Source organism: Phycodurus eques, chromosome 11 (genome assembly GCF_024500275.1).
Source record: "Phycodurus eques isolate BA_2022a chromosome 11, UOR_Pequ_1.1, whole genome shotgun sequence".
NCBI classification, from domain to species: domain Eukaryota; kingdom Metazoa; phylum Chordata; class Actinopteri; order Syngnathiformes; family Syngnathidae; genus Phycodurus; species Phycodurus eques.
In genome coordinates, this window is record NC_084535.1 from 195,518 (window position 1) to 205,517 (window position 10,000).

The window sequence follows — 10,000 nt, forward strand, 5'->3', positions numbered from 1 at the left end:
ATGCGGGAAATCAGAGCTCCCTTCTGGGACTCAGATGAGACGAGCTCCATGCTGGAAGTCAAAGCCCCATGCTTAATGCCCGAGGTCCATGCGGGAAATCAGAGCTCCCTTCTGGGACTCAGATGAGACGAGCTCCATGCTGGAAGTCAAAGCCCCATGCTTAATGCCCGAGGTCCATGCGGGAAATCAGAGCTCCCTTCTGGGACTCAGATGAGACGAGCTCCATGCTGGAAGTCAGCGCTCCATGCTTAATGCCCGAGGTCCATGCGGGAAATAAGAGCTCCCTTCTGGGACTCAGATGAGACGAGCTCCATGCTGGAAGTCAGAGCTTAATGCCAGAGGTCCATGCGGGAAATCAGAGCTCCCTTCTGGGACTCAGATGAGACGAGCTCCATGCAAGCCAAAGATCCCAAAATGCAGCGGCACTCAGTCCCAAAACGGACCCGCATGGATCCCAAAATGCAGCGGCACTCAGTCCCAGCAAAGTACCAGCACGCATCCCAAAATGTCACAAAGTCGCCTATCCGGAGCTCACGCAAAGCATCTTGCACAGTCTCAGCAAAGCCCAGCATTCATCCCAAAATGTAACAAAGTAGCCTTAATGCCCGAGGTCCATGCGGGAAATCAGAGCTCCCTTCCGGGACTCAGATGAGACGAGCTCCATGCTGGAAGTGAGAGCCCCATGCCTAATGCCCGAGGTCCATGCGGGAAATCAGAGCTCCCTTCCGGGTCTCAGATGAGACGAGCTCCATGCTGGAAGTCAGCGCTTAATGCCAGAGGTCCATGCGGGAAATCAGAGCTCCCTTCTGGGACTCAGATGAGACGAGCTCCATGCTGGAAGTCAAAGCCCCATGCTTAATGCCCGAGGTCCATGCGGGAAATCAGAGCTCCCTTCTGGGACTCAGATGAGACGAGCTCCATGCTGGAAGTCAAAGCCCCATGCTTAATGCCCGAGGTCCATGCGGGAAATCAGAGCTCCCTTCTGGGACTCAGATGAGACGAGCTCCATGCTGGAAGTCAAAGCCCCATGCTTAATGCCCGAGGTCCATGCGGGAAATCAGAGCTCCCTTCTGGGACTCAGATGAGACGAGCTCCATGCTGGAAGTCAGCGCTCCATGCTTAATGCCCGAGGTCCATGCGGGAAATAAGAGCTCCCTTCTGGGACTCAGATGAGACGAGCTCCATGCTGGAAGTCAAAGCCCCATGCTTAATGCCCGAGGTCCATGCGGGAAATCAGAGCTCCCTTCTGGGACTCAGATGAGACGAGCTCCATGCTGGAAGTCAGAGCGTAATGCCAGAGGTCCATGCGGGAAATCAGAGCTCCCTTCTGGGACTCAGATGAGACGAGCTCCATGCAAGCCAAAGATCCCAAAATGCAGCGGCACTCAGTCCCAAAACGGACCCGCATGGATCCCAAAATGCAGCGGCACTCAGTCCCAGCAAAGTACCAGCACGCATCCCAAAATGTCACAAAGTCGCCTATCCGGAGCTCACGCAAAGCATCTTGCACAGTCTCAGCAAAGCCCAGCATTCATCCCAAAATGTAACAAAGTAGCCTTAATGCCCGAGGTCCATGCGGGAAATCAGAGCTCCCTTCCGGGACTCAGATGAGACGAGCTCCATGCTGGAAGTGAGAGCCCCATGCCTAATGCCCGAGGTCCATGCGGGAAATCAGAGCTCCCTTCCGGGTCTCAGATGAGACGAGCTCCATGCTGGAAGTCAGCGCTTAATGCCAGAGGTCCATGCGGGAAATCAGAGCTCCCTTCTGGGACTCAGATGAGACGAGCTCCATGCTGGAAGTCAAAGCCCCATGCTTAATGCCCGAGGTCCATGCGGGAAATCAGAGCTCCCTTCTGGGACTCAGATGAGACGAGCTCCATGCTGGAAGTCAAAGCCCCATGCTTAATGCCCGAGGTCCATGCGGGAAATCAGAGCTCCCTTCTGGGACTCAGATGAGACGAGCTCCATGCTGGAAGTCAAAGCCCCATGCTTAATGCCCGAGGTCCATGCGGGAAATCAGAGCTCCCTTCTGGGACTCAGATGAGACGAGCTCCATGCTGGAAGTCAGCGCTCCATGCTTAATGCCCGAGGTCCATGCGGGAAATAAGAGCTCCCTTCTGGGACTCAGATGAGACGAGCTCCATGCTGGAAGTCAAAGCCCCATGCTTAATGCCCGAGGTCCATGCGGGAAATCAGAGCTCCCTTCTGGGACTCAGATGAGACGAGCTCCATGCTGGAAGTCAGAGCGTAATGCCAGAGGTCCATGCGGGAAATCAGAGCTCCCTTCTGGGACTCAGATGAGACGAGCTCCATGCAAGCCAAAGATCCCAAAATGCAGCGGCACTCAGTCCCAAAACGGACCCGCATGGATCCCAAAATGCAGCGGCACTCAGTCCCAGCAAAGTACCAGCACGCATCCCAAAATGTCACAAAGTCGCCTATCCGGAGCTCACGCAAAGCATCTTGCACAGTCTCAGCAAAGCCCAGCATTCATCCCAAAATGTAACAAAGTAGCCTTAATGCCCGAGGTCCATGCGGGAAATCAGAGCTCCCTTCCGGGACTCAGATGAGACGAGCTCCATGCTGGAAGTGAGAGCCCCATGCCTAATGCCCGAGGTCCATGCGGGAAATCAGAGCTCCCTTCCGGGTCTCAGATGAGACGAGCTCCATGCTGGAAGTCAGCGCTTAATGCCAGAGGTCCATGCGGGAAATCAGAGCTCCCTTCTGGGACTCAGATGAGACGAGCTCCATGCTGGAAGTCAAAGCCCCATGCTTAATGCCCGAGGTCCATGCGGGAAATCAGAGCTCCCTTCTGGGACTCAGATGAGACGAGCTCCATGCTGGAAGTCAAAGCCCCATGCTTAATGCCCGAGGTCCATGCGGGAAATCAGAGCTCCCTTCTGGGACTCAGATGAGACGAGCTCCATGCTGGAAGTCAAAGCCCCATGCTTAATGCCCGAGGTCCATGCGGGAAATCAGAGCTCCCTTCTGGGACTCAGATGAGACGAGCTCCATGCTGGAAGTCAGCGCTCCATGCTTAATGCCCGAGGTCCATGCGGGAAATAAGAGCTCCCTTCTGGGACTCAGATGAGACGAGCTCCATGCTGGAAGTCAGAGCTTAATGCCAGAGGTCCATGCGGGAAATCAGAGCTCCCTTCTGGGACTCAGATGAGACGAGCTCCATGCAAGCCAAAGATCCCAAAATGCAGCGGCACTCAGTCCCAAAACGGACCCGCATGGATCCCAAAATGCAGCGGCACTCAGTCCCAGCAAAGTACCAGCACGCATCCCAAAATGTCACAAAGTCGCCTATCCGGAGCTCACGCAAAGCATCTTGCACAGTCTCAGCAAAGCCCAGCATTCATCCCAAAATGTAACAAAGTAGCCTTAATGCCCGAGGTCCATGCGGGAAATCAGAGCTCCCTTCCGGGACTCAGATGAGACGAGCTCCATGCTGGAAGTGAGAGCCCCATGCCTAATGCCCGAGGTCCATGCGGGAAATCAGAGCTCCCTTCCGGGTCTCAGATGAGACGAGCTCCATGCTGGAAGTCAGAGCTTAATGCCAGAGGTCCATGCGGGAAATAAGAGCTCCCTTCTGGGACTCAGATGAGACGAGCTCCATGCTGGAAGTCAGAGCTTAATGCCCGAGGTCCATGCGGGAAGTCAGAGCTCCCTTCTGGGACTCAGATGAGACGAGCTCCATGCTGGAAGTCAGAGCGTAATGCCAGAGGTCCATGCGGGAAATCAGAGCTCCCTTCTGGGACTCAGATGAGACGAGCTCCATGCAAGCCAAAGATCCCAAAATGCAGCGGCACTCAGTCCCAAAACGGACCCGCATGGATCCCAAAATGCAGCGGCACTCAGTCCCAGCAAAGTACCAGCACGCATCCCAAAATGTCACAAAGTCGCCTATCCGGAGCTCACGCAAAGCATCTTGCACAGTCTCAGCAAAGCCCAGCATTCATCCCAAAATGTAACAAAGTAGCCTTAATGCCCGAGGTCCATGCGGGAAATCAGAGCTCCCTTCCGGGACTCAGATGAGACGAGCTCCATGCTGGAAGTGAGAGCCCCATGCCTAATGCCCGAGGTCCATGCGGGAAATCAGAGCTCCCTTCCGGGTCTCAGATGAGACGAGCTCCATGCTGGAAGTCAGCGCTTAATGCCAGAGGTCCATGCGGGAAATCAGAGCTCCCTTCTGGGACTCAGATGAGACGAGCTCCATGCTGGAAGTCAAAGCCCCATGCTTAATGCCCGAGGTCCATGCGGGAAATCAGAGCTCCCTTCTGGGACTCAGATGAGACGAGCTCCATGCTGGAAGTCAAAGCCCCATGCTTAATGCCCGAGGTCCATGCGGGAAATCAGAGCTCCCTTCTGGGACTCAGATGAGACGAGCTCCATGCTGGAAGTCAAAGCCCCATGCTTAATGCCCGAGGTCCATGCGGGAAATCAGAGCTCCCTTCTGGGACTCAGATGAGACGAGCTCCATGCTGGAAGTCAGCGCTCCATGCTTAATGCCCGAGGTCCATGCGGGAAATAAGAGCTCCCTTCTGGGACTCAGATGAGACGAGCTCCATGCTGGAAGTCAGAGCTTAATGCCAGAGGTCCATGCGGGAAATCAGAGCTCCCTTCTGGGACTCAGATGAGACGAGCTCCATGCAAGCCAAAGATCCCAAAATGCAGCGGCACTCAGTCCCAAAACGGACCCGCATGGATCCCAAAATGCAGCGGCACTCAGTCCCAGCAAAGTACCAGCACGCATCCCAAAATGTCACAAAGTCGCCTATCCGGAGCTCACGCAAAGCATCTTGCACAGTCTCAGCAAAGCCCAGCATTCATCCCAAAATGTAACAAAGTAGCCTTAATGCCCGAGGTCCATGCGGGAAATCAGAGCTCCCTTCCGGGACTCAGATGAGACGAGCTCCATGCTGGAAGTGAGAGCCCCATGCCTAATGCCCGAGGTCCATGCGGGAAATCAGAGCTCCCTTCCGGGTCTCAGATGAGACGAGCTCCATGCTGGAAGTCAGCGCTTAATGCCAGAGGTCCATGCGGGAAATCAGAGCTCCCTTCTGGGACTCAGATGAGACGAGCTCCATGCTGGAAGTCAAAGCCCCATGCTTAATGCCCGAGGTCCATGCGGGAAATCAGAGCTCCCTTCTGGGACTCAGATGAGACGAGCTCCATGCTGGAAGTCAAAGCCCCATGCTTAATGCCCGAGGTCCATGCGGGAAATCAGAGCTCCCTTCTGGGACTCAGATGAGACGAGCTCCATGCTGGAAGTCAAAGCCCCATGCTTAATGCCCGAGGTCCATGCGGGAAATCAGAGCTCCCTTCTGGGACTCAGATGAGACGAGCTCCATGCTGGAAGTCAGCGCTCCATGCTTAATGCCCGAGGTCCATGCGGGAAATAAGAGCTCCCTTCTGGGACTCAGATGAGACGAGCTCCATGCTGGAAGTCAAAGCCCCATGCTTAATGCCCGAGGTCCATGCGGGAAATCAGAGCTCCCTTCTGGGACTCAGATGAGACGAGCTCCATGCTGGAAGTCAGAGCGTAATGCCAGAGGTCCATGCGGGAAATCAGAGCTCCCTTCTGGGACTCAGATGAGACGAGCTCCATGCAAGCCAAAGATCCCAAAATGCAGCGGCACTCAGTCCCAAAACGGACCCGCATGGATCCCAAAATGCAGCGGCACTCAGTCCCAGCAAAGTACCAGCACGCATCCCAAAATGTCACAAAGTCGCCTATCCGGAGCTCACGCAAAGCATCTTGCACAGTCTCAGCAAAGCCCAGCATTCATCCCAAAATGTAACAAAGTAGCCTTAATGCCCGAGGTCCATGCGGGAAATCAGAGCTCCCTTCCGGGACTCAGATGAGACGAGCTCCATGCTGGAAGTGAGAGCCCCATGCCTAATGCCCGAGGTCCATGCGGGAAATCAGAGCTCCCTTCCGGGTCTCAGATGAGACGAGCTCCATGCTGGAAGTCAGCGCTTAATGCCAGAGGTCCATGCGGGAAATCAGAGCTCCCTTCTGGGACTCAGATGAGACGAGCTCCATGCTGGAAGTCAAAGCCCCATGCTTAATGCCCGAGGTCCATGCGGGAAATCAGAGCTCCCTTCTGGGACTCAGATGAGACGAGCTCCATGCTGGAAGTCAAAGCCCCATGCTTAATGCCCGAGGTCCATGCGGGAAATCAGAGCTCCCTTCTGGGACTCAGATGAGACGAGCTCCATGCTGGAAGTCAAAGCCCCATGCTTAATGCCCGAGGTCCATGCGGGAAATCAGAGCTCCCTTCTGGGACTCAGATGAGACGAGCTCCATGCTGGAAGTCAGCGCTCCATGCTTAATGCCCGAGGTCCATGCGGGAAATAAGAGCTCCCTTCTGGGACTCAGATGAGACGAGCTCCATGCTGGAAGTCAAAGCCCCATGCTTAATGCCCGAGGTCCATGCGGGAAATCAGAGCTCCCTTCTGGGACTCAGATGAGACGAGCTCCATGCTGGAAGTCAGAGCGTAATGCCAGAGGTCCATGCGGGAAATCAGAGCTCCCTTCTGGGACTCAGATGAGACGAGCTCCATGCAAGCCAAAGATCCCAAAATGCAGCGGCACTCAGTCCCAAAACGGACCCGCATGGATCCCAAAATGCAGCGGCACTCAGTCCCAGCAAAGTACCAGCACGCATCCCAAAATGTCACAAAGTCGCCTATCCGGAGCTCACGCAAAGCATCTTGCACAGTCTCAGCAAAGCCCAGCATTCATCCCAAAATGTAACAAAGTAGCCTTAATGCCCGAGGTCCATGCGGGAAATCAGAGCTCCCTTCCGGGACTCAGATGAGACGAGCTCCATGCTGGAAGTGAGAGCCCCATGCCTAATGCCCGAGGTCCATGCGGGAAATCAGAGCTCCCTTCCGGGTCTCAGATGAGACGAGCTCCATGCTGGAAGTCAGCGCTTAATGCCAGAGGTCCATGCGGGAAATCAGAGCTCCCTTCTGGGACTCAGATGAGACGAGCTCCATGCTGGAAGTCAAAGCCCCATGCTTAATGCCCGAGGTCCATGCGGGAAATCAGAGCTCCCTTCTGGGACTCAGATGAGACGAGCTCCATGCTGGAAGTCAAAGCCCCATGCTTAATGCCCGAGGTCCATGCGGGAAATCAGAGCTCCCTTCTGGGACTCAGATGAGACGAGCTCCATGCTGGAAGTCAAAGCCCCATGCTTAATGCCCGAGGTCCATGCGGGAAATCAGAGCTCCCTTCTGGGACTCAGATGAGACGAGCTCCATGCTGGAAGTCAGCGCTCCATGCTTAATGCCCGAGGTCCATGCGGGAAATAAGAGCTCCCTTCTGGGACTCAGATGAGACGAGCTCCATGCTGGAAGTCAGAGCTTAATGCCAGAGGTCCATGCGGGAAATCAGAGCTCCCTTCTGGGACTCAGATGAGACGAGCTCCATGCAAGCCAAAGATCCCAAAATGCAGCGGCACTCAGTCCCAAAACGGACCCGCATGGATCCCAAAATGCAGCGGCACTCAGTCCCAGCAAAGTACCAGCACGCATCCCAAAATGTCACAAAGTCGCCTATCCGGAGCTCACGCAAAGCATCTTGCACAGTCTCAGCAAAGCCCAGCATTCATCCCAAAATGTAACAAAGTAGCCTTAATGCCCGAGGTCCATGCGGGAAATCAGAGCTCCCTTCCGGGACTCAGATGAGACGAGCTCCATGCTGGAAGTGAGAGCCCCATGCCTAATGCCCGAGGTCCATGCGGGAAATCAGAGCTCCCTTCCGGGTCTCAGATGAGACGAGCTCCATGCTGGAAGTCAGCGCTTAATGCCAGAGGTCCATGCGGGAAATCAGAGCTCCCTTCTGGGACTCAGATGAGACGAGCTCCATGCTGGAAGTCAAAGCCCCATGCTTAATGCCCGAGGTCCATGCGGGAAATCAGAGCTCCCTTCTGGGACTCAGATGAGACGAGCTCCATGCTGGAAGTCAAAGCCCCATGCTTAATGCCCGAGGTCCATGCGGGAAATCAGAGCTCCCTTCTGGGACTCAGATGAGACGAGCTCCATGCTGGAAGTCAAAGCCCCATGCTTAATGCCCGAGGTCCATGCGGGAAATCAGAGCTCCCTTCTGGGACTCAGATGAGACGAGCTCCATGCTGGAAGTCAGCGCTCCATGCTTAATGCCCGAGGTCCATGCGGGAAATAAGAGCTCCCTTCTGGGACTCAGATGAGACGAGCTCCATGCTGGAAGTCAGAGCTTAATGCCAGAGGTCCATGCGGGAAATCAGAGCTCCCTTCTGGGACTCAGATGAGACGAGCTCCATGCTGGAAGTCAGAGCGTAATGCCAGAGGTCCATGCGGGAAATCAGAGCTCCCTTCCGGGACTCAGATGAGACGAGCTCCATGCTGGAAGTGAGAGCTTAATGCCCGAGGTCCATGCGGGAAATCAGAGCTCCCTTCTGGGACTCAGATGAGACGAGCTCCATGCTGGAAGTCAGAGCGTAATGCCAGAGGTCCATGCGGGAAATCAGAGCTCCCTTCTGGGACTCAGATGAGACGAGCTCCATGCAAGCCAAAGATCCCAAAATGCAGCGGCACTCAGTCCCAAAACGGACCCGCATGGATCCCAAAATGCAGCGGCACTCAGTCCCAGCAAAGTACCAGCACGCATCCCAAAATGTCACAAAGTCGCCTATCCGGAGCTCACGCAAAGCATCTTGCACAGTCTCAGCAAAGCCCAGCATTCATCCCAAAATGTAACAAAGTAGCCTTAATGCCCGAGGTCCATGCGGGAAATCAGAGCTCCCTTCCGGGACTCAGATGAGACGAGCTCCATGCTGGAAGTGAGAGCCCCATGCCTAATGCCCGAGGTCCATGCGGGAAATCAGAGCTCCCTTCCGGGTCTCAGATGAGACGAGCTCCATGCTGGAAGTCAGAGCTTAATGCCAGAGGTCCATGCGGGAAATAAGAGCTCCCTTCTGGGACTCAGATGAGACGAGCTCCATGCTGGAAGTCAGAGCCCCATGCTTAATGCCCGAGGTCCATGCGGGAAATCAGAGCTCCCTTCTGGGACTCAGATGAGACGAGCTCCATGCTGGAAGTCAAAGCCCCATGCTTAATGCCCGAGGTCCATGCGGGAAATCAGAGCTCCCTTCTGGGACTCAGATGAGACGAGCTCCATGCTGGAAGTCAGAGCTTAATGCCAGAGGTCCATGCGGGAAATAAGAGCTCCCTTCTGGGACTCAGATGAGACGAGCTCCATGCTGGAAGTCAGAGCCCCATGCTTAATGCCCGAGGTCCATGCGGGAAATCAGAGCTCCCTTCTGGGACTCAGATGAGACGAGCTCCATGCTGGAAGTCAAAGCCCCATGCTTAATGCCCGAGGTCCATGCGGGAAATCAGAGCTCCCTTCTGGGACTCAGATGAGACGAGCTCCATGCTGGAAGTCAGAGCTTAATGCCCGAGGTCCATGCGGGAAATCAGAGCTCCCTTCTGGGACTCAGATGAGACGAGCTCCATGCTGGAAGTCAAAGCCCCATGCTTAATGCCCGAGGTCCATGCGGGAAATCAGAGCTCCCTTCTGGGACTCAGATGAGACGAGCTCCATGCTGGAAGTCAAAGCCCCATGCTTAATGCCCGAGGTCCATGCGGGAAATAAGAGCTCCCTTCTGGGACTCAGATGAGACGAGCTCCATGCTGGAAGTCAGAGCTCCATGCTTAATGCCCGAGGTCCATGCGGGAAATCAGAGCTCCCTTCCGGGTCTCAGATGAGACGAGCTCCATGCTGGAAGTCAGAGCTTAATGCCAGAGGTCCATGCGGGAAATCAGAGCTCCCTTCTGGGACTCAGATGAGACGAGCTCCATGCAAGCCAAAGATCCCAAAATGCAGCGACACTAAGTCCCAGCCTGGACCCCAAAACGGACCATCATGTATTCCAAAATGCAGCGGCACTCAGTCCCAAAACGGACCCGCATGGATCCCAAAATGCAGCGGCACTCAGTCCCAGCA